This window comes from Phalacrocorax aristotelis, chromosome 12, assembly GCF_949628215.1.
Source record: "Phalacrocorax aristotelis chromosome 12, bGulAri2.1, whole genome shotgun sequence".
Taxonomy (NCBI): domain Eukaryota; kingdom Metazoa; phylum Chordata; class Aves; order Suliformes; family Phalacrocoracidae; genus Phalacrocorax; species Phalacrocorax aristotelis.
In genome coordinates this window covers 24,287,534-24,312,235 of record NC_134287.1, presented here as the reverse complement: position 1 = coordinate 24,312,235, position 24,702 = coordinate 24,287,534, and the positions used below count along the sequence as shown (strand labels likewise).

General features: G+C 56.4%; 1 long non-coding RNA gene across 1 annotated transcript; it reads left to right on the top strand.

Moving 5' to 3' along the window:
* Positions 1-6,010: 6,010 nt before the first annotated feature.
* Positions 6,011-12,529, top strand: LOC142063775 (uncharacterized). The gene is made up of 3 exons (XR_012662867.1): positions 6,011-6,116; positions 11,595-11,786; positions 12,045-12,529. It is a non-coding gene; the product is annotated as an uncharacterized LOC142063775 (long non-coding RNA).
* Positions 12,530-24,702: the final 12,173 nt, after the last annotated feature.

Here is a 24,702-nt window from a genome sequence, read left to right as displayed (position 1 = left end):
TCGGGCTTCCGGTGGCGCGTGCGCGTCGGAGCGGGGGCGGGAGCGGTGCGTGTGGAGGCCGAAGGGCCGGTGCGTGTGGCGGCCGGGTCGCGAGGCGTCCCTGTGCGGTGCCGGGGCCCCTCTGCGGCCCGGCGTGGGAAGCCCGCGGCCGGCGGAGCCTGCTCGGAGCTGGGCGGGGAGCGCCGCGGCGGTCCGGCCGCCGGCAGCCATCCCCTGCGGTGGCCGGCAGCCCCTCGGGACGCCTGGAGGCCTGGCGGTGCCCGAGCCTCGCCTGCGGCAGCCGCCTGAGAGAGCAGCGCGGCCGTGTCCGGGGGCCGGAGAGCGCTGGTAGGTGAGTTCGGGCAGCGGGTGGGTCTCCGTGTGAGGTGAGGCCTGGCGCGGGCCGGGGGGTATCTCCGTGCGGGTCGGGCCGGGGGCGGGGCGGGGGCCGGGCCCCGCAGAGAAGCCCCGGTCGGGCATCGTTCGCTTTTCCACAATGTAGGGCTCTCCCCGGTTATTTTTTGTGTACTGTGTTTTGGGTCACCTGAAAGCCTTTGGCCGGTTACGTTTGGTGCGGGGAGATGGCAGGTCTGGAGCCTGAAAGATCTCTGGTGGGGGGTGGGGGAGGTATTTCTTGCCTTAAAACTCTGAGCCCACCTCGTGTGTCATGTCGTGAGTCTCGTGACTGTGGCAAATGGCTGAGTCGGGCGTTTTCTGATAACTAACTTCTGAACGTGTGCGTGTGTAGGCACGGGGAGATTTGTGCAGTGTGACGGAGCCCCTTGTGCTTCTGTGCTAATGTCTACCTGTTCTAGACCTCCAGAGTTGGAAAGCCTTTGTTTAGTGCCTAGTTGTGCCTGCGTAACAAATGTTTTAGCTGCTGATGGGTTATACCTCTGCTGCGAACTTCTTGCTGGGTGGCTTGATTGTTTCTGGTTGTCCGTGTAAATCTAGGCAGCTATTTTCTGCCCGGTGGTGAAGCCTATCGCTTTGGATAACAAAGGGCAGGAGTGCAATAAAGAAAAAGGTGATTCGTCTGCTGCAGCTCCTTGGAAACAATTCGTTCCTTATTTTCTGCCCTTGGGCAGGCGTTGTGCTTTCCAGATAATGCAGCCTCTCCTGTGCCTGTCCACGCCGTGCATTTTGTCCTGCCCTTGCTTGAAAAGGCTCTCCTTGCCTTCCTCCCCTCTGCTGCAGTTGCCTTAATCTCTCGCTGCTGCTGCTGCTGCTGCTGGAAGAGGGATAAAGGGAGTGTTGTCGATCGGGTTGTTAAAAGCTTTTTCGCGGGCTGTAACGCGCGGGAAAGGGGGGCCGGGGGGGAGGATCAGTTTGCGGGGAAAATGGGAAACCAACATCACCTTCCCCTCCTACGGCGCAGCCCGGCCGCACGGCTCCCCGGGGATGCCCCTGCCCGCGGGTGTACCGTGTGTGCGCCCCCCGCGTGGGGCGGGGGACGACGACACCCCCCCACACACCGTCGGCGGCACTGGGGCAACCCCTGCCCCAGGGCTCCGCGCTCGTACCCGGCTCTCCCCGCTCCGGCACGGCACGGGGCTGGACGCACCGAGAAGACCCCGGAGCGGCTTCTCGCGGCTGGGCGAGAACAGGGCCCGGCCCCGAGCAGCAGAGCGGGCACCGCCGGTAGCTCGGAGGAGCGGGGCCGGCTCGGCTCGAGGCGTCAGAGCGAAAAGGGACGAGAACCGTCCCGGAGCGTCCGGGGGTTGGGGGGGTTGGCGGATGGTCCGGTGGCCGGGTTCGGCTCCGTGCCGGGCCGTGGGGCAGCCGGAGCCGCGCCAGAGCAGGTGAGGAGCCGCATGGCCGGGCGCGCTGTGGGTCGGCGGGTTTGGGCTGTGGGGTCTCCCGGTCCGCGGAGCCCCCGGGGGGGCGGCGGGGTGCGGGCAGCAGCGGCCCCGGGCCGAGCGCTGTCGTGGGTCGGTGGTTGGGTTTTGGGGCCGAGCCCGTGCCCGTCCCCGGGGAGTAGGGGCAGCCCCACCCGGCTCTCGACTGCTCCTCGTCGGGGTCGGGCGGCGGCGGCGGCGACCCCGGCGGGGGCTCCTGCGGTGCCGGGCGGGTCCCCCCTTGCCCGCGAGGCAGGCAGGGACCCCGGCTGCTGCCGCCGCGGTTTGCTGGAGGCGGGCCGGGCCCGGCCCCCTGTGGGGTTGGGGTGCGGGCCCGGCGCTGCCGGGGAAACGAGGCCTGCGAGAGCAGGAAGAAAGCGCTGCCGGGCCGGTGCTGGGCTGCCCCGCCGGGGTGCGGGGCCGGGCCCGCGCAGTTCAGTTCCCAAGGCCTCCCCGACAGTGCCCGCGTGGGCCGTGGGGGTGCAGGGCTGCGGGGTGGCTGCGCTCTCCGCGGCCCTGAGCGTTGCCCGTGGGGACTGCGGAGGGGGCCGGGACGCAGCCAGGTTCAGCTGGTTTGGTCCCTGAGCGTGGAGAGCACAGCTCTTCTGTTCCTGGGCCTTGAGAGCAGGCTCCTGTGGCTGACGCCGGGGCCCTGAAACAGATCGAGTCGTGCGTTTTGAGGGCCTGAGCGAGGGGACTAAGTGGTGTGGTTTTGGGCTGAGGAGCAGAGGTCAAGTGCTGCGCTTTTGGGACTTGAGAACAGGCTCAGCAGCTGGGCTTTTTGGCTCAGAACCGGTCCCAAAGTGAGCTGGTTTGGGGGCCAAAAGCAGAAGCCGGTTTGGCTGCTTGTGGGGGTGGCGTGGGGGCATCGGGGGCTGCAGGGGAAAGCAAGGGTTGGGCAGGGTACGAGGACCCTCCCCGGAGGTGGGGGTCCGGTCACATCGGACCCCGAAGTTCGGGAGGCCGGCATGCACCAGAGCGAACTCGCCACCTGAGGCGGGTCTCTGGAGGAAGGGTGCTTTTTGGATCCAGTGCAGCGCACCCTCTTTGGGTCCAGCTCTTCATTCTGCGCTGCTTAGAAGAGTTATTAACCAATTAATTAAACATACAAACTAAGTCACAACAGCTCTATCGGCTCCATCGTGGTTTGGAGCTCTGAATCGGTTTCATTTGGTGTCTAACACATTTTTTCCCCGAGGAGAGGCTACGTTTCAAGTTAATTAGTTTTCTCACAAGTGTGTCAGTCGATAAAATTGAGTTACGATTATTAAAACCACAAAGGTGACAGGAGTCTCACGGATCGGGTCTATTTCTGAAAATGTATTCATCCCATGCAAATGTCATCGGGATACAGATCATCTGCACTTCATGCTCTGACAAGACAAGATGCTGAGACAGGGATGAGCTCCAAAAGGACTACTGAAAAGAAAAAAAACCCACGCACTTCATGAAGTCATGGGGGTTTTTTTTGTTTGCATTTGGGGGGGCGGGGTGGCTTTAACAAAAGAGTGCAGTGTTGGCTGGCAGCAGCCTGCAGAGCATTTTTGCTGCCTGATCTCTCCTGTTCTTCTCTTCCACTCCTCTTTCAGGGCTGTAATTGTCATTTGGATAGTTTTAGAAGAGCAGTTAAGTTCCTCGCCTGTGTCTCAATGTGCTGGTAATACCAGGAAGGTGAATGCTTGAACCGGTCGGGCGGGTGGGAATAACTTGGCTGCAGGTAGAACTTCTGAGGGAAGACCAGCAAAACCAGGAAGCAAATAGCAAGTTCCCAAAAAATGTGCGGGTGTCAAACACATAAAAGTTTTATTGCCGAATGTTTTGTTTTTGGCAATATGTTCCAAATGCCTATTTTTGGTAAACATAACTTTTCAGGAGATTCAGGGTTGTGTGTGGCAAAACATGTCCCTCTGTTTTTGTGTCCTGCCGCACAAATGGCCGGCGGCAGGGCTCTCGTTCCCCGCTCTCGCTATTGCCACAGCAGGGCTGCGATATTTAGACCTAAGGGATGGGTTTAGGAATGGAAGGAGAGAGAACGCCTGTGTTCTGTAAGGGCTATGAATGCTGACCCTTTGCCTCCGTCTGCCGCTTTTCCTGTGCGGGTGATGAAGCCGTTTTACTTTCCTCTGTTGTTCCTGGTCTAAGTAGTTGCAAGGCTGTCGCCGCTGTGGGTGTGCAATTTGTGTTGCTGTGTTTCTGTGGAGTCCTAGCTACGGCTCGCTTCTAGTGTGGCCAAGCGTCAAGGTAGGGCTTTCAGCTTAAAGCTTCAGAAGCGCTGCGCGCCCAGATGGGTGTAGGTGAAACTGCTGTTGCGCCTGCAGCTGTGCTCGCAGGGATGCTGGGTGGCTCCGCATCAAACCAGCGAGGTGCGCGTGGACCTCCGTCGGGCTGCGCCCTGGGTGCGCGAGCGTGCCGTGTTTTTGCTGTTCCGGCTTGTATGTGCGAGGGCTTAACGTTTGATTTAATGCATTTCCTTTAACGGCAGGCTGTAGTTGGGCTCTAGATGGTATTCCTACGTGGGCGCAGGAGCTGTGGAATGGTTAAGCTGTTGCTGTGCCTCCAGGTGACTTGTTCAGTAACGCTGTTTTTCCAGGTGCAGATGGATGAGTCGTGCAGGGCAACGGAGGAGGGCCCAGGGGAGCGCTGTAAGAAGGTGAGTCTGTGTAGTACTGGAGGGAAGATGTGACTGATGGCTATAGGGCTCCATTATGGGTTTTACTCTTTTTTTTTTTTTTTTGTGATCTGAGGGTGCTAAGCGATGAGCCGAGCGTGATGTGGGCCCTGGAGGTGAGTCAGGCAAGGTGACCGGTGCTTGGTGGGCTGGAGTAGGTGTTCTTTTTCAGGTTATTCAGGGTTTTTTCTCCTTCTCTTCACTTTCCCATCCCAATTTGGGGCCGATTCCCTCAAACGGGGACTTCCCCCTGTGGGGCTGCTTATGCAGCCTGGGGAGCTGCTGCCTGGGCACAAAAATACCTCAAACCCCTTGACTCTGGGCCTGCAATGAGGGGTGAAAATACAGGAAGAATTCTGGTGGAAAGAAAACAACTTGGGGCTTCTGGGAAAGCCAACTCCAGCTGGATTTGTGCGGCTGGAAAGGAAAAAAAAAAGGGGGTGGGGGGAAGGAACAACAACCTAAAAGCACCCACCAACCATTCTCATGCACAAAACCGAAAGTGAAAATGACCATTTTTTGTAGGGCAAAAGCACAAAAAAATCCCCACAGAACTCAGTAGTTTGGAAAAGCAACCCCAATTATTACATTATGTAAAGAAGGCGGGGGAAAAAAAAAAGAAAACCAAACCAAAACCCGATCACAACCCTGATGCCACATGCCTACAAGCAGTTCCTGGGGCTTATTCTGCGGGGGTGGGAACCCAACCTTGTTCCCCAGGTTTGCTGTGCTGCTTCTCCTCCCTCGAGACACTTTGCTGTTTGGTGCAGAGGCAATGAACGGCGCTGCTGGGGCTGCGAGGGGGAAAGGTGCAGAGGAATAGAAGCTCTGTGGATGCAGCCAAGTTACGGTTTCTGGATGGTATTAATCGAGAAGAGTAATTCAGATAATGCTGCTGCCCAGCGACCAGAATTGGGTACTGAGCCCGGGAGCCGCGCACGCGCGGTGGCGTCCCTGTGATCCCCATTGCTCTCTCCGCAGGTAACAGCCCTGCGATGCTGCGGTGCCTGCGAGGTGATGCCGCCGTGCTCGTTGCTGCTTCCTGGTAAGGAAAGGCCTCCTCTGCTCTTGCTGCAGCGTGGTGGTGTGTCGGACACGATTCCCTGTGTCGGGTGAGGCCTAGGGCTGCCGGCGAGGTGAGCGAGCCCCTTTGGTGGGTGCAGGGGTGTCTCCTTGTGTGCCTGTACTACTGGGGCTGGTGGGATGGGAAGCTTCAAATGACCCGCCGAGGCAGGCTTCTGGTATGCTAAAGGCGAGCGGGTGAGGGCAGCCCTAGGAGTTACCCGGGAGCTGATAGAAGGGAAGAGGGAAAGGAGGAGGAAAGGATGATGACCTTTTCCCCCTGCAGCTTCTGGGTGCAGAAGATGGCCGACTCCCCAGCTCACCAGAGCTCCCCCTCAGCCTCCCCTGGCCCCCCTTGCCCCGTGCGCCTGCCCCCAGCTCCAGCACGGGCGAGCTAGGCTACGTGCCTAGGAAGCCTCATCTGGTAAGAGCTGTAAGACACCCACGTATCCTCTTCAGGTGGAGGACGGCCTAGAGTCTGGAGCTGCAGAAGAGGCAGGGAGGAGAGGAGGGGAAAGAAGCATCTGAACGGCTAAATTGTGCCAGCAGTGCTGAGAGCGAGAGTCGCGGTGAGTCCTGGGCCACTGGGGCCCCACTGCCTCTCTTGTGCGTCCTGGGCCCTCCCTGTCTCTCCCCCGGCCCCCTCTCTTTCCTTACCTGCTGCAAAATTTACTTTTTTTTTTTGCGCCCCCCCCCCCCCCCCCCCCCGCACCTTCTTTCTCCATCTCGCTCTGAGTGTCTCCCTGCCTCCCCGTCTTTTCAGTCCTCCCTCTCTCTGTCCTGTAGCCTGTGGCTCCTTTTTCTTTCTCCGCCTCTCTCTGCCTGGCTCTGGCTCCGTTTTTTTTTTTTTTTTTATTCCTCCTGCTCTGTCCTGTAGCCTGTCGGTGTTTTGTTGTTCTCTGGCTCTCTTGATCTGACTCCCTGTGTTACCGAAAAACGCGTTAAAATCGGAATCGACTCCTCAACACCAATTTAGTATTAAAGAGCAGGCATTCTATATTCACGGCGCCGGATGCACGGGGGATCGCTCCTCCTGGCGTGCGTACCTCACGCACCTTTCCTGTACAATTTGTAGATGAAAATTTTACATACTCATACATAGTCATTATTGTCTTGTCTAGCGATGGGTACAAACTTGCTCGTTCCGTATGTCAATCACTGCGCAGGCTCGGTTGTCCTCTTCCGTTGTTCTCTTCTGAGTAGGTGGTGTTACTTGGGTCGGTGGTGGTCTGTGAGTCGGTGGTCGCGATCTCCCCCTGCCGGAATTACCTTTTAGCTTCTCGGCTCTTACTCTTGGCAGTCTTGGCTAGTTTTCTCAGTCCGCTAAGCGAAACCGCGTTTTGTCATCCTTTTCTGACAGAAGCATGTTGTCTGTTGTTCTGCTGACATTAACGATCGCCTAGGCACTAAAATGCAGATCGACAGGTGCGCTGATTGGTACGCTCCATGTTCCCGTAATGGAACACCGTCTCTGGTTGGTTGATTTCATCGCTTTGGTTACACCTGTTCCTGTTGTTCAGTTTCTTCTTTTTTGGCTTTGTGTGATTCTCTCTGTGATTCTGTTTTTCTCTGCCTCGCTTTTCCCAGCTCCCCGTCCCTCACTTTTAATGCCCGTTATCCTTCACCAGCACACTCTCCCTTGGTTCCCATCCTCGTTTCTGAATTCCTCCTGCTTTGCCACGTAGCCCGTGACTTTTTTCTTAATCTCTCTCTGTCTGCCTCAACGCTCCCCCCGTGCTTTTTAATTCGTCTTCTCTGCTCTGTACCCTGCTACTGTTCTTGCCTTTCTGAGTTCTTCTCTGTCCAGCTCCCTTTCCCTATTCATGAATTCCTGTTCTTCCTGCAGCCACCGCTGTTCCCTGTGACCTCCATCTCTCTCTGTCCAGCTCCCTGTCCCTAGGTTTTAATTCCTGCCTCTGCCCGCTGTAGCCTGTCTAGATGTTTCTCTCGGCCTCTCTCTCTGTCCGGCTCCCTCTCTCTGTGTTCTAATTCCACGTTCTCTGTCACGTGGACCCGTGCTATTTGTTTGTCCTCATCTCTCTCTGTCCAGCTCCTTGCTGCGACGTTTTATTTCCTCATTTCCTCCCTCTCTGTCTTTGTAGCCCATTGCTGTTGGTTTGTTTTTTTCTTTTTTTTCACTTGTTTCTTCATGTGTCTCTGTCTGCCTCCCAGTCCCTGATCTTTAATTCCTCCTTCCCTGTAGGCCGCTGTTCCTTTTTTCCATTCTATATTGTGTTCTCTTTGGTCTCGTGTTCTTATTCATTGATTCCCTCCTCGCTGCCCTGTGGCTTGTCCCCATTTTATTGTTGCTTCTCTCTCCCTCTCTCTGGCTTCTTGCCCCTGTTTTTAAAATTCCTCCCTCTCTTCTCTCGTCCCTGTAGGCCGTGTGATCTTTAGCCTTTCTCCATGTCTTTCTGCCCATCTCTCTGTGTCTATTCATTAATTCTTCCCTCTCTGCCCTGTAGCCTGTAGCTTCTGTCCTTTCTCCATCTTGCTGTCCCTGGCTCCCCCGTGACCCTATGCTAGAATTGTTTCTCTCTTCTCTCCGTACGCATTGCGATTCCTTTTGCTCTCTGTCTCCCTTTGGTTTTTTTCTTTTTTTTTTTCTGGCTCCCTGTCCCTAATTCTTAATTCTCTGCCTTCTCGTGCCCCATGGTTTGTTCTGTGGGGTTCTCTCGCGGTTCCCTCGCAGTTCCCTCCAGTCCATACTGGGCTATATTGGTCTAGTCCATACTGGGCTATATTGGTCTAGTCCATACTGGGCTATATTGGTCTGTCCCGGCTTCCTCCCACTTCTTTCCCAGTGCCTCACAGTAGGTCCCGGTTCCGTCCATGGGATGAACTGTGAGGGAACTGTGAGGGAACTGTGAGGGAACTGTGAGGGAACTGTGAGGGAACTGTGAGGGAACTGTGAGGGAACTGTGAGGGAACTGTGAGGGAACTGTGAGGGAACTGTGAGGGAACTGTGAGGGAACTGTGAGGGAACTGTGAGGGAACTGTGAGGGAACTGTGAGGGAACTGTGAGGGAACTGTGAGGGAACTGTGAGGGAACTGTGAGGGAACTGTGAGGGAACTGTGAGGGAACTGTGAGGGAACTGTGAGGGAACTGTGAGGGAACTGTGAGGGAACTGTGAGGGAACTGTGAGGGAACTGTGAGGGAACTGTGAGGGAACTGTGAGGGAACTGTGAGGGAACTGTGAGGGAACTGTGAGGGAACTGTGAGGGAACTGTGAGGGAACTGTGAGGGAACTGTGAGGGAACTGTGAGGGAACTGTGAGGGAACTGTGAGGGAACTGTGAGGGAACTGTGAGGGAACTGTGAGGGAACTGTGAGGGAACTGTGAGGGAACTGTGAGGGAACTGTGAGGGAACTGTGAGGGAACTGTGAGGGAACTGTGAGGGAACTGTGAGGGAACTGTGAGGGAACTGTGAGGGAACTGTGAGGGAACTGTGAGGGAACTGTGAGGGAACTGTGAGGGAACTGTGAGGGAACTGTGAGGGAACTGTGAGGGAACTGTGAGGGAACTGTGAGGGAACTGTGAGGGAACTGTGAGGGAACTGTGAGGGAACTGTGAGGGAACTGTGAGGGAACTGTGAGGGAACTGTGAGGGAACTGTGAGGGAACTGTGAGGGAACTGTGAGGGAACTGTGAGGGAACTGTGAGGGAACTGTGAGGGAACTGTGAGGGAACTGTGAGGGAACTGTGAGGGAACTGTGAGGGAACTGTGAGGGAACTGTGAGGGAACTGTGAGGGAACTGTGAGGGAACTGTGAGGGAACTGTGAGGGAACTGTGAGGGAACTGTGAGGGAACTGTGAGGGAACTGTGAGGGAACTGTGAGGGAACTGTGAGGGAACTGTGAGGGAACTGTGAGGGAACTGTGAGGGAACTGTGAGGGAACTGTGAGGGAACTGTGAGGGAACTGTGAGGGAACTGTGAGGGAACTGTGAGGGAACTGTGAGGGAACTGTGAGGGAACTGTGAGGGAACTGTGAGGGAACTGTGAGGGAACTGTGAGGGAACTGTGAGGGAACTGTGAGGGAACTGTGAGGGAACTGTGAGGGAACTGTGAGGGAACTGTGAGGGAACTGTGAGGGAACTGTGAGGGAACTGTGAGGGAACTGTGAGGAGGGGGGCGGCCCCCCGGGCCCCAGCCCCCCCCCCCCGCCTGGGGCCAGGGCCCCGCGGCCGCCGGCCCCTTCCTCCTCTGCCCGCTCCCGTCGCAGACGGCTCGGTATGTGTCACGAGCGGCAGCCCCGTTCAGCAGCTCTCGGAGGGCGCGCGGCTGTGCCCGGCCGTGACCGGGGCCCGCAGGGGTTTCCCGCTCGCCCCGAGAAGGCGCTGGCCCCGAGCCGCCGCGTCCCGCCCCGCCCGGCCCTCGGCGCCCTCGCGAGCTGAGCGCGGCCCGGCCAGCAGGGGGCGCTGGCGCTCACCGGCTGGGCGCGGTGGCGGGGCCGGTGGGGGCCGTTCCTTCCGGCCGCCCTTTAAGGGCCGCCCCGCGGGGCTCGGGCTTCCGGTGGCGCGTGCGCGGCGCGTCGGAGCGGGGGCGGGAGCGGTGCGTGTGGAGGCCGAAGGGCCGGTGCGTGTGGCGGCCGGGTCGCGAGGCGTCCCTGTGCGGTGCCGGGGCCCCTCTGCGGCCCGGCGTGGGAAGCCCGCGGCCGGCGGAGCCTGCTCGGAGCTGGGCGGGGAGCGCCGCGGCGGTCCGGCCGCCGGCAGCCATCCCCTGCGGTGGCCGGCAGCCCCTCGGGACGCCTGGAGGCCTGGCGGTGCCCGAGCCTCGCCTGCGGCAGCCGCCTGAGAGAGCAGCGCGGCCGTGTCCGGGGGCCGGAGAGCGCTGGTGGGTGAGTTCGGGCAGCGGGGGGGCGGGTGTGTGTCTCCGGGCGGGGCCGGGGGGCTCCGTGCCCCGCAGAGGAGCCCCGGTCGGGCATCGTTCGCTTCCGAACAATGCAGGTCTGTCCCTGGTTATTTTCTGTGTACAGTGTTTCGGGCCACCTGAAAGCCTTTGGCCGGGTAGGTTTGGTGCGGGGCGATGGCAGGTGTGGACCCTGAAAGATCTCGGGTGGGGGGCGTGGGAGGTATTTCTTGCCTTAAAACTCTGAGCCCACCTCGTGTGTCATGTCGTGTTATCATGTCGTGAGTCTCGTGACTGTGGCAAATGGCTGAGTCGGGCGTTTTCTGATAACTAACTTCTGAACGTGTGCGTGTGTAGGCACGGGGAGATTTGTGCAGGGTGACGGAGCCCCTTGTGCTTCTGTGCTAATGTCTACCTGTTCTAGACCTGCAGTGTTGGAAAGCCTTTGTTTAGTGCCTAGTTGTGGCTGCGTAACTGCTGTTGCGCCTGCAGCTGTGCTCGCAGGGATGCTGGGTGGCTCCGCATCAAACCGGCCGCCGGGCGGCCGGGTTGTGCCGCAGAGCATGCCGGGAGCTGTAGTCCTTGCGGCTGCCGGGCGGCCGGGTTGTGCCGCAGAGCATGCCGGGAGCTGTATTCCTGGCGCAGTGGCTGCCGGCCCTGTCACGTGGTTCGCCGGGCATGGCGGGAGGCGCGGTCTTCCGGCGCTCGGGTGCCGGGCGGCCGTGGCGCGTACGGTACGCGAGGTGTATTTTTGGGGTTGGCTTCGTGTTGATTACTGGGGGCTTGCGGGTGCGGCCGCTTCCCGAGAAGCGGTGAGTTCCCCGGGAGCTGACAGAAGGGAAGAGGGAAAGGAGGAGGACGATGACCTTTTCCCCGTGCCCAGGGCGCAGATGATGGCCGCGTCCCCGGCCCACCGGAGGTCCCGCTCAGCCTCCCCTGGCCCCCCTTGCCCCGTGCGCCTGCCCCCAGCTCCGGCACCTCCCCATAAGCGTGCTGCATAGCCTTAGGCCGCCCCCAGGCCCTGTCGTGAAGGCAGCAAGCCGTCCCTCAAGCGCACTGGATTCCCCCTTGGTGCAGGGGCCCTTAGCAGTAGCGTGGGGAGGGAGCGGTGTGTCCAGAAGCCCCTGCGGAAGGAGAGGCTTTGGCCAGGGTCGATCGACGGTAATGACGGTCACTGTTTCTTCTTTCCCTCTCCCAGAGACCGTGCTGAGGACGTGGTTGTCTGTCCTTCCCCCGGGGATGCCGTTGCCTGCGGCCGTCTCAGGCTCGCGTGGCTTCTCTCTGCCCGTCCTCGCCGTCCTCGCAGCGCAGGGCCGAAAAGGGATAGACAAAGCCCTTCCCGGCTGCGGACAGGAGCTGCCTCGGCTGAAGCTGGAGACGCCAACAAAAGGTAAAGAAGAAGAAACTGAAAGTGCTCTGGCTGCCAGCTGCCTTCCTGCCGCAGGCAAGAGAGAGCCTGTCCATGCAGGTGGGGGAGGAAGGATCCCCCTTCATAGCCCGCAGCGGGCCAGGCCACCAACGTGCACCGTAGGGTCTGTACGCGTAACCCGGAGTTGGGTACGGGCGTGTAGTGCACGAGCAAGCTAGGCTACGTGCCTAGGAAGCCTCATCTGGTAAGAGCTGTAAGACACCCACGTATTCTCTTCAGGTGGAGGACGGCCTAGAGTCTGGAGCTGCAGAAGAGGCAGGGAGGAGAGGAGGGGAAAGAAGCATCTGAACGGCTAAATTGTGCCAGCAGCGCTGAGAGCGAGAGTCGCGGTGAGTCCTGGGCCACTGGGGCCCCGTTGCCTCTCTTGTACGTCCTGGGCCCTCCCTGTCTCTCCCCCGGCCCCCTCTCTTTCCTTACCTGCTGCAAAATTATTTTTTTTTGCGCCCCCCCCGCACCTTCTTTCTCCGTCTCGCTCTGAGTGGCTCCCTGCCTCCCCGTCTTTTCAGTCCTCCCTCTCTCTGTCCTGTAGCCTGTGGCTCCTTTTTCTTTCTCCGCCTCTCTCTGCCTGGCTCTGGCTCCGTTTTTTTTTTTTTTTTTTATTCCTCCTGCTCTGTCCTGTAGCCTGTCGGTGTTTTGTTGTTCTCTGGCTCTCTTGATCTGACTCCCTGTGTTACCGAAAAACGCGTTAAAATCGGAAACGACTCCTCAACACCAATTTAGTATTAAAGAGCAGGCATTCTATATTCGCGGCGCCGGATGCACGGGGGATTGCTCCTCCTGGCGTGCGTACCTCATGCACCTTTCCCGTACAATTTATAGATGAAAATTTCACATACTCATACATAGTCATTATTGTCTTGTCTAGTGATGGGTACAAACTTGCTCGTTCCCTATGTCAGTCACTGCGCAGGCTCGGTTGTCCTCCCAGTACAGTGCGGGGAACGGGGACGTACAGTGCGGGGAACGGGGACGTACCAGGATCTACTGGGTTGTACTGGGAGGGAACTGGGACGTACTGGGAGGCTCTACAATGTCCTGGGATGTCCTGGGATGTAGTGTGGAGGAACTAGGATGTACAGGATTGTACTCGGTTGTACCGGGTGGAACTGGCAGGAATTTGGGATGTACCAGGATGTACTGGGAGGTAACTGTTATGTACTGGGAAGGAACTGGTAGGGAACTGGGATGTACTGGTATGTACTGGGAGGGAAGTGTTATGTACAGAGGGTAACTGGGACGTACTGGGATGTGCTGGGAGGGAACTGTGAAGTACTGGGATGTACTGGGAGGGCACTGGGATGTACTGGGAGGGCACTGGGATGTACTGGGAGGGCACTGGGATGTACTGGGAGGGCACTGGGATGTACTGGGAGGGCACTGGGATGTACTGGGAGGGCACTGGGATGTACTGGGAGGGCACTGGGATGTACTGGGAGGGCACTGGGATGTACTGGGAGGGCACTGGGATGTACTGGGAGGGCACTGGGATGTACTGGGAGGGCACTGGGATGTACTGGGAGGGCACTGGGATGTACTGGGAGGGCACTGGGATGTACTGGGAGGGCACTGGGATGTACTGGGAGGGCACTGGGATGTACTGGGAGGGCACTGGAATGTACTGGGAGGGCACTGGAATGTACTGGGAGGGCACTGGAATGTACTGGGATGTACTGGGAGGGCACTGGAATGTAATGGGATGTACTGGGAGGGAACTGGGGTGTACTGGGAGGCACTACAATGTGCTGGGATGTCCTGGGATGTGCCGTGGAGGAAGTAGGGTGTACAGGCTTGTACTGGGTTGTACCGGGTGGAACTAGCAGGGATTTGGGATGTACCAGGATCTACTGGGATGTACTGGGATGTACTGGGAGGGAAGTGTTATGTACTGAGGGGAACTGGGACGTACTGGGATGTGCTGGGAGGGAACTGTGAAGTACTGGGATGTACTTAGAGGGAACTGGGATGTACTGGGAGGGAACTGGGATGTACTGGGTGGAAAGTGTTGGGAATTGGGATTTACTGGGAGGGAACTGGGATGGACTGGGAGGGAACTGGGATGTAGTGGGACATACTGGGAGGGAACTGGGATGTACTGGGGTGTACTGGGAGGGGACTGTTATGTACCGAGGGGGAACTGGGATGTACTGGGAGTGAACTGTGAAGTACTGGGATGTACTTAGAGGGAAGTGGGAGGGAACTTGGATGTAGTGGGAGAGAACTGGGATTTACTTGGAGGAAAGTGGCATGTACTGGGCTGTACTGGAATGGAACTGGGAGTGAACTGTGTGTGAACTGTGAGGGAACTGGGATGTACTGTGAGGGAACTGGGATGTACTGTGAGGGAACTGGGATGTACTGGGATGTACTGGGACAGACTGGGAGGGATCTGGGATGTACTGGGCTGCACTGGTAGGGAACTGGGATGTACTGGGAGGAATCTGGAATGTCCCAGTTGACACCCACTTCCCTCCCAGTGCCTCCCAGTATATCCCAGTTTCCTCCCAGTACATCCCAGTAAATCCCAGTTTGCTCCCAGTACATCCCAGTACATCGCAGTACATTCCAGTTCCCTCACAGTACATCCCAGTTCCCTACCAGTGCAGCCCAGTACATCCCAATTCCCTCCCGGTTCACTACCACTTCTTTCCCAGTGCCTCCCAATACATCCCAGTTCCGTCCCATTACATCCCAGGTCCCTCCCAGTACATCCCAGTTCCCTCCCAGTACTGGGAGGGAACTGGGATGTACTGGGAGGCACTACAATGTGCGGGGATGTCCTGGGATGTACTGTGGAGGAACTAGGATGTACAGGCTTGTACTGGGTTGTACCGGGTGGAACTGGCAGGGATTTGGGATGTACCAGGATGTACTGGGATGTACTGGGAGGTAACTGTTATGTACTGGGAAGGAACAGGGAGGGAACTGGGATGTACTGGTAGGGAACTGGGATGTACTGGGAGGGAACTGGGACGTACTGTGAGGACACTGGGATGTACTGTTATGTACTGGGAGGGAAGTGTTATGTACTGGGAGGGAACTGGGACGTACTGGGATGTACTGGGAGGGAACTGTGAAGTACTGGGATGTACTGGGAGTGAACTGGGAGGGAACTGGTATGTAGTAGGATGTACTGGGTGGGAACTGGGATGTACCAGGATGTACTGGGAGGGAACTGGTATGTACTGGGAGGGAACTGGGATGTACTGGGATGTACTGGGAGGGAACTGGGATGTACTGGGGACATACTGGCAGGGAACTGGTATGTACTGGGAGAGGATTGGGATGTACTGGGAGGGAACTTGGATGTATTGGGAGGGAAGTGTTATGTACCAAGGGGGAACTGGGACGTACTGGGATGTAGTGGGAGTGAACTGTGAAGTACTGGGATGTACTTAGAGGGAACTGGGATGTACTGGGAGGGAACTTTGAAGTACTGGGATGTACTTAGAGGAAACTGGGAGGCAACTGGGATGTAGTGGGACGTACGGGAATGGAACTGGGAGTGAACTGTGTGTGAACTGTGAGGGAACTGGGATGTACTGTGACGGAACTGTGAGGGAACTGTGAGGGAACTGGGAGGGAGTGGGAGGGACTGGGAGGGATCTGGGATGTACTGGGCTGCACTGGTAGGGAACTGGGATGTACTGGGAGGACACTGGAATGTCCCAGTTGACACCCACTTCCCTTCCAGTTTCCTCCCAGTAAATCCCAGTTTCCTCCCAGTAAATCCCAGTTTCCTCCCAGTAAATCCCAGTTTCCTCCCAGTAAATCCCAGTTTCCTCCCAGTAAATCCCAGTTTCCTCCCAGTAAATCCCAGTTTCCTCCCAGTATATCCCAGTTTCCTCCCAGTATATCCCAGTTTCCTCCCAGTATATCCCAGTTTCCTCCCAGTACATCCCAGTAAATCCCAGTTCGCTCCCAGTACATCCCAATACATCGCCGTACATTCCAGTTCCGTTCCTGTCCATCCCAATACATCCCCGTTCCATGCCAGTACATCCCAGTTCCCTACCAGTTCATCCCCGTACATCCCAATTCCCTCCCGGTTCACTACCACTTCTTTCCCAGTGCCTCCCAATACATCCCAGATCCGTCCCATTACATCCCAGTACATCCCAGTTCCCTCCCAGTACATCCCAGATCCCTCCCAGTACTGGGAGGGAACTGGGATGTACTGGGAGGCACTACAATGTGCGGGGATGTCCTGGGATGTACTGTGGAGGAACTAGGATGTACAGGCTTGTACTGGGTTGTACCGGGTGGAACTGGCAGGGATTTGAAATGTCCTAGGATCTACTGGGATGTACTGGGATGTACTGGGAGGTAACTGTTGTGTACTGGGAGTGAACTGGGAGGGAACTGGGATGTACTTGGAGGGAAATGGGAGAGAACTGAGATGTACTGGAGGGAACTGGAATGGAATAAGAGGGAACTAGGACGCACTGGTCGAAACAGGGACGGAACTGGGATGTACTGGGACGTACTGGGAGGGAACTGGGACGTACTGGGAGGGAACTGTTGTGTACTGGGAGTGAACTGGGAGGGAACTGGTATGTAGTAGGATGTACTGGGAGGGAACTGGGATGTACTGGGACGGACTGGGAGGGAACTGGGACGGACTGGGATGCACTGGTAGGGAACTGGGATGTACTGGGAGGAAACTGGAATGTCCCAGTTGACACCCACTTTCGTCCCAGTTTCCTCCCAGTATCCTCCCAGTATATCCCAGTTTCCTCCCAGTACATCCCAGTAAATCCCAGTTTGCTCCCAGTACATCGCAGTACATTCCAGTTCCGTTCCTGTACATCCCAATACATCCCTGTTCCATGCCAGTACATCCCAGTTTCCTACCAGTTCATCCCCGTACATCCCAATTCCCTCCCGGTTCACTACCACTTCTTTCCCAGTGCCTCCCAATACATCCCAGTTCCGTCCCATTACATCCCAGTACATCCCAGTTCCCTCCCAGTACATCCCAGTTCCCTGCCAGTACTGCGAGGGACCTGGGATGTACTGGAAGGCACTACAATGTGCGGGGATGCACAGGGATGTACTGTGGAGGAACTAGGATGTACAGGCTTGTACTGGGTTGTACCGGGTGGAACTGGCAGGGATTTGGGATGTACCAGGATCTACTGGGATGTACTGGGAGGTAACTGTTATGTACTGGGAAGGAACTGGGAGGGAACTGGGATGTACTGGTAGGGAACTGGGATGTACTGGGAGGGAACTGGGACGTACTGTGAGGACACTGGGATGTACTGGTATGTACTGGGAGGGAAGTGTTATGTACTGAGGGGAACTGGGACGTACTGGGATGTACTGGGAGTGAACTGGGAGGGAACTGGTATGTAGTAGGATGTACCGGGAGGGAACTGGTATGTACCGGGAGGGAACTGGTATGTACCGGGAGGGAACTGGGATGTACTGGGATGTAGTGGGAGGGAACTGGGAAGAAACTGGGATGTACTGGGAGGGAACTGGTATGTACTGGGAGGGAACTGGGATGTACTGGGACATACTGGCAGGGAACTGGGATGTACTGGGAGGGGATTGGGACGGACTGGGAGGGAACTGGGATGTACTGGGCTGCACTGGTAGGGAACTGGGATGTACTGGGAGGAAACTGGAATGTCCCAGTTGACACCCACTTCCCTCCCAATGCCTCCCAGTATATCCCAGTTTCCTCCCAGTATATCCCAGTTTCCTCCCAGTACATCCCAGTAAATCCCAGCTCGCTCCCAGTACATGCCAATACATCGCTGTACATTCCAGTTCTGTTCCTGTACATCCCAATACATCCCCGTTCCATGCCAGTACATCCCAGTTTCCTACCAGTTCATCCCCGTACATCCCAATTCCCTCCCGGTTCACTACCACTTCTTTCCCAGTGCCTCCCAATACATCCCAGTTCCGTCCCATTACATCCCAGTACGTCCCAGTTCCCTCCCAGTACGTCCCAGTTCCCTCCCAGTACGTCCCAGTTCCCTCCCAGTACGTCCCAGTTCCCTCCCAGTACGTCCCAGTTCCCTCCCAGTACGTCCCAGTTCCCTCCCAGTACGTCCCAGTTCCCTCCCAGTACGTCCCAGTTCCCTCCCAGTACGTCCCAGTTCCCTCCCATTACATCCCAGGTCCCTCCCAGTACTGGGAGGGAACTGGGATGTACTGGGAGGCACTACAATGTGCCGGGATGCCCTGGGATGTACTGTGGAGGAACTAGGATGTACAGGCTTGTACTGGGTTGTACCGGGTGGATATGGCAGGGATTTGAAATGTCCTAGGATCTACTAGGATGTACTGGGAGGTAACTGTTATGTACTGGGAGTGAACAGGGAGGGAACTGGGATGTACTGGGAGGGAACTGGGACGTACTGTGAGGACACTGGGACGTACTGGGATGTACTGGGAGGGAACTGTGAAGTACTGGGATGTACTGGGAGTGAACTGGGAGGGAACTGGTATGTAGTAGGATGTACTGGGTGGGAACTGGGATGTACCAGGATGTACCGGGATGTACTGGGAGGGAACTGGGATGTAGTGGGAGGGAACTGGGATGTACTGGGATGTAGTGGGAGGGAACTGGGAGGGAACTGGGATGTACTGGGAGGGAACTGGGATGTACTGGGAGGGAACTGGTATGTAGTGGGAGGGAACTGGGATGTACTGGGACATACTGGCAGGGAACTGGGATGTACTGGGAGGGGATTGGGACGGACTGGGAGGGAACTGGGATGTACTGGGCTGCACTGGTAGGGAACTGGGATGTACTGGGAGGAAACTGGAATGTCCCAGTTGACACCCACTTTCCTCCCAGTATATCCCAGTTTCCTCCCAGTATATCCCAGTTTCCTCCCAGTACATCCCAGTAAATCCCAGTTCGCTCCCAGTACATCCCAATACATCGCCGTACATTCCAGTTCCGTTCCTGTCCATCCCAATACATCCCCGTTCCATGCCAGTACATCCCAGTTTCCTACCAGTTCATCCCCGTACATCCCAATTCCCTCCCGGTTCACTACCACTTCTTTCCCAGTGCCTCCCAATATATCCCAGTTCCGTCCCATTACATCCCAGTACATGCCAGTTCCCTCCCAGTACGTCCCAGTTCCCTCCCAGTACGTCCCAGTTCCCTCCCAGTACATCCCAGGTCCCTCCCAGTACTGGGAGGGAACTGGGATGTACTGGGAGGCACTACAATGTGCGGGGATGCCCTGGGATGTACTGTGGAGGAACTAGGATGTACAGGCTTGTACTGGGTTGTACCGGGTGGAACTGGCAGGGATTTGGGATGTACCAGGATCTACTGGGATGTACTGGGAGGTAACTGTTGTGTACTGGGAGTGAACTGGGAGGGAACTGGGATGTACTGTGAGGACACTGGGATGTACTGGTATGTACTGGGAGGGAAGTGTTATGTACTGAGGGGAACTGGGACGTACTGGGACGTGCCGGGAGGGAACTATGAAGTATTGGGATGTACTTAGGGGGAACTGGGATGTACTGGGAGGGAACTGGGAGTGAACTGGGAGGGAACTGTGAAGTACTGGGATGTACTGGGAGGGAACTGGGATGTACTGGGAGGGAACTGAGATGTACTGGGTGGAAAGTGTTGGGAATTGGGATTTACTGGGAGGGAACTGGGATGGACTGGGAGGGAACTGGGATGTAGTGGGACATAGTGGGAGGGAACTGGGATGTACTGGGGTGTACTGGGAGGGAACTGTTATGTACCGAGGGGGAACTGGGATGTACTGGGAGTGAACTGTGAAGTACTGGGATGTACTTAGAGGGAAGTGGGAGGGAACTTGGATGTAGTGGGAGGGAACTGGGGTTTACTTGGAGGAAAGTGGCATGTACTGGGATGTACTGGAATGGAACTGTGAGGGAACTGTGTGTGAACTGTGAGGGAACTGGGATGTACTGTGAGGGAACTGGGATGTACTGGGATGTACTGGGACGGACTGGGAGGGAACTGGGATGTACTGGGAGGGATCTGGGATGTACTGGGCTGCACTGGTAGGGAACTGGGATGTACTGGGAGGAAACTGGAATGTCCCAGTTGACACCCACTTCCCTCCCAGTGCCTCCCAGTATATCCCAGTTTCCTCCCAGTACATCCCAGTAAATCCCAGTTCGCTCCCAGTACATCCCAGTACATCGCAGTACATTCCAGTTCCGTTCCTGTACATCCCAATACATCCCCGTTCCATGCCAGTACATCCCAGTTCCCTACCAGTTCATCCCCGTACATCCCAATTCCCTCCCGGTTCACTACCACTTCTTTCCCAGTTCCGTCCCATTACATCCCAGTTCCGTCCCATTACATCCCAGTTCCGTCCCATTACATCCCAGTTCATCCCAGGTCCCTCCCAGTACGTCCCAGTTCCCTCCCAGTACATCCCAGTTCCCTCCCAGTACTGGGAGGGAACTGGGATGTACTGGGAGGCACTACAATGTGCGGGGATGCCCTGGGATGTACTGTGGAGGAACTAGGATGTACAGGCTTTTACTGGGTTGTACCGGGTGGAACTGGCAGGGATTTGGGATGTGCCAGGATCTACTGGGATGTACTGGGAGGTAACTGTTATGTACTGGGAAGGAACAGGGAGGGAACTGGGATGTACTGGTAGGGAACTGGGACGTACCGTGAGGACACTGGGACGTACCGTGAGGACACTGGGATGCACTGGTATGTACTGGGAGGGAAGTGTTATGTACTGAGGGGAACTGGGACGTACTGGGATGTACTGGGAGGGAACTGTGAAGTACTGGGATGTACTGGGAGTGAACTGGGAGGGAACTGGTATGTAGTAGGATGTACTGGGTGGGAACTGGTATGTACTGGGAGGGAAATGGGATGTACTGGGAGTGACTGGGATGTAGTGGGAGGGAACTGGTAGGGAACTGGGATGTACTGGGAGGGAACTGGGATGTACTGGGAGGGAACTGGGATGTACTGGGACATACTGGCAGGGAACTGGGATGTACTGGGAGGGGATTGGGACGGACTGGGAGGGAACTGGGATGTACTGGGCTGCACTGGTAGGGAACTGGGATGTACTGGGAGGAAACTGGAATGTCCCAGTTGACACCCACTTCCCTCCCAATGCCTCCCAGTATATCCCAGTTTCCTCCTAGTATATCCCACTTTCCTCCCAGTACATCCCAGTAAATCCCAGCTCGCTGCCAGTACATGCCAATACATTGCTGTACATTCCAGTTCTGTTCCTGTACATCCCAATACATCCCCGTTCCATGCCAGTACATCCCAGTTTCCTACCAGTTCATCCCCGTACATCCCAATTCCCTCCCGGTTCACTACCACCTCTTTCCCAGTGCCTCCCAATACATCCCAGTTCCGTCCCATTACATCCCAGTACATCCCAGTTCCCTCCCAGTACGTCCCAGGTCCCTCCCAGTACTGGGAGGGAACTGGGATGTACTGGGAGGCACTACAATGTGCGGGGATGCCCTGGGATGTACTGTGGAGGAACTAGGATGTACAGGCTTGTACTGGGTTGTACCGGGTGGAACTGGCAGGGATTTGAAATGTCCTAGGATCTACTAGGATGTACTGGGAGGTAACTGTTATGTACTGGGAGTGAACTGGGAGGGAACTGGGATGTACTGGGAGGGAACTGGGACGTACCGTGAGGACACTGGGATGTACTGGTATGTACTGGGAGGGAAGTGTTATGTACTGAGGGGAACTGGGACGTACTGGGATGTACTGGGAGGGAACTGTGAAGTACTGGGATGTACTGGGAGTGAACTGGGAGGGAACTGGTATGTAGTAGGATGTACTGGGTGGGAACTGGGATGTACCAGGATGTACTGGGATGTACTGGGAGGGAACTGGGATGTACTGGGAGGGAACTGGGATGTACTGGGACATACTGGCAGGGAACTGGGATGTACTGGGAGGGGATTGGGACGGACTGGGAGGGAACTGGGGTGTACTGGGCTGCACTGGTAGGGAACTGGGATGTACTGGGAGGAAACTGGAATGTCCCAGTTGACACCCACTTCCCTCCCAGTGCCTCCCAGTATATCCCAGTTTCCTCCCAGTACATCCCAGTAAATCCCAGTTCGCTCCCAGTACATCCCAGTACATCGCAGTACATTCCAGTTCCGTTCCTGTACATCCCAATACATCCCCGTTCCATGCCAGTACATCCCAGTTTCCTACCAGTTCATCCCCGTACATCCCAATTCCCTCCCGGTTCACTACCACTTCTTTCCCAGTTCCGTCCCATTACATCCCAGTTCCGTCCCATTACATCCCAGTACATCCCAGTTCCCTCCCAGTACATCCCAGGTCCCTCCCAGTACATCCCAGGTCCCTCCCAGTACTGGGAGGGAACTGGGATGTACTGGGAGGCACTACAATGTGCGGGGATGCCCTGGGATGTACTGTGGAGGAACTAGGATGTACAGGCTTGTACTGGGTTGTACCGGGTGGAACTGGCAGGGATTTGGGATGTACCAGGATCTACTGGGATGTACTGGGAGGTAACTGTTATGTACTGGGAGTGAACTGGGAGGGAACTGGGATGTACTGGTAGGGAACTGGTATGTACTGGGAGGGAACTGGGATGTACGGGGATGTAGTGGGAGGGAACTGGGAGGGAACTGGGAGGGAACTGGAATGTACTGGGACATACTGGCAGGGAACTGGGATGTACTGGGAGGGGATTGGGACGGACTGGGAGGGAACTGGGATGTACTGGGCTGCACTGGTAGGGAACTGGGATGTACTGGGAGGAAACTGGAATGTCCCAGTTGACTCCACTTCCCTCCCAGTTTCCTCCCAGTATATCCCAGTTTCCTCCCAGTATATCCCAGTTTCCTCCCAGTACATCCCAGTAAATCCCAGCTCGCTGCCAGTACATGCCAATACATCGCTGTACATTCCAGTTCTGTTCCTGTACATCCCAATACATCCCCGTTCCATGCCAGTACATCCCAGTTCCCTACCAGTTCATCCCCGTACATCCCAATTCCCTCCCGGTTCACTACCACTTCTTTCCCAGTTCCGTCCCATTACATCCCTGTTCCGTCCCATTACATCCCAGTACATCCCAGTTCCCTCCCAGTACATCCCAGGTCCCTCCCAGTACATCCCAGGTCCCTCCCAGTACTGGGAGGGAACTGGGATGTACTGGGAGGCACTACAATGTGCGGGGATGCCCTGGGATGTACTGTGGAGGAACTAGGATGTACAGGCTTGTACTGGGTTGTACCGGGTGGAACTGGCAGGGATTTGGGATGTACCAGGATCTACTGGGATGTACTGGGAGGTAACTGTTATGTACTGGGAAGGAACAGGGAGGGAACTGGGATGTACTGGTAGGGAACTGGGATGTACTGGGAGGGAACTGGGACGTACTGTGAGGACACTGGGATGTACTGTTATGTACTGGGAGGGAAGTGTTATGTACTGAGGGGAACTGGGACGTACTGGGATGTACTGGGAGGGAACTGTGAAGTACTGGGATGTACTGGGAGTGAACTGGGAGGGAACTGGTATGTAGTAGGATGTACTGGGTGGGAACTGGGATGTACCGGGATGTACCAGGATGTACTGGGATGTACTGGGAGGGAACTGGTATGTACTGTGAGGGAACTGGGATGTACTGGGACATACTGGGAGGGAACTGGGATGTACTGGGAGGGGATTGGGACGGACTGGGAGGGAACTGGGATGTACTGGGCTGCACTGGTAGGGAACTGGGATGTACTGGGAGGAAACTGGAATGTCCCAGTTGACACCCACTTCCCTCCCAATGCCTCCCAGTATATCCCAGTTTCCTCCCAGTATATCCCAGTTTCCTCCCAGTACATCCCAGTAAATCCCAGTTCGCTCCCAGTACATCCCAGTACATCGCAGTACATTCCAGTTCCGTTCCTGTACATCCCAATACATCCCCGTTCCATGCCAGTACATCCCAGTTTCCTACCAGTTCATCCCCGTACATCCCAATTCCCTCCCGGTTCACTACCACTTCTTTCCCAGTGCCTCCCAATACATCCCAGTTCCGTCCCATTACATCCCAGTACATCCCAGTTCCCTCCCAGTACGTCCCAGTTCCCTCCCAGTACATCCCAGGTCCCTCCGAGTACTGGGAGGGAACTGGGATGTACTGGGAGGCACTACAATGTGCGGGGATGCCCTGGGATGTACTGTGGAGGAACTAGGATGTACAGGCTTGTACTGGGTTGTACCGGGTGGAACTGGCAGGGATTTGGGATGTACCAGGATCTACTGGGATGTACTGGGAGGTAACTGTTATGTACTGGGAGTGAACTGGGAGGGAACTGGGACGTACTGGTAGGGAACTGGGATGTACTGTGAGGGAACTGGGACGTATTGTGAGGACACTGGGATGTACTGTTATGTACTGGGAGGGAAGTGTTATGTACTGAGGGGAACTGGGACGTACTGGGATGTACTGGGAGGGAACTGTGAAGTACTGGGATGTACTGGGAGTGAATTGGGAGGGAACTGGTATGTAGTAGGATGTACTGGGTGGGAACTGGGATGTACCAGGATGTACTGGGATGTACTGGGAGGGAACTGGGATGTAGTGGGAGGGAACTGGTATGTACTGGGAGGGAACTGGGATGTACTGGGACATACTGGCAGGGAACTGGGATGTACTGGGAGGGGATTGGGATGTACTGGGAGGGAACTTGGATGTATTGGGAGGGAAGTGTTATGTACCAAGGGGGAACTGGGACGTACTGGGATGTAGTGGGAGTGAACTGTGAAGTACTGGGATGTACTGTGAGGGAACTGGGATGTACTGGGAGGGAACTTTAAAGTACTGGGATGTACTTAGAGGAAACTGGGAGGCAACTGGCATGTACTGGGATG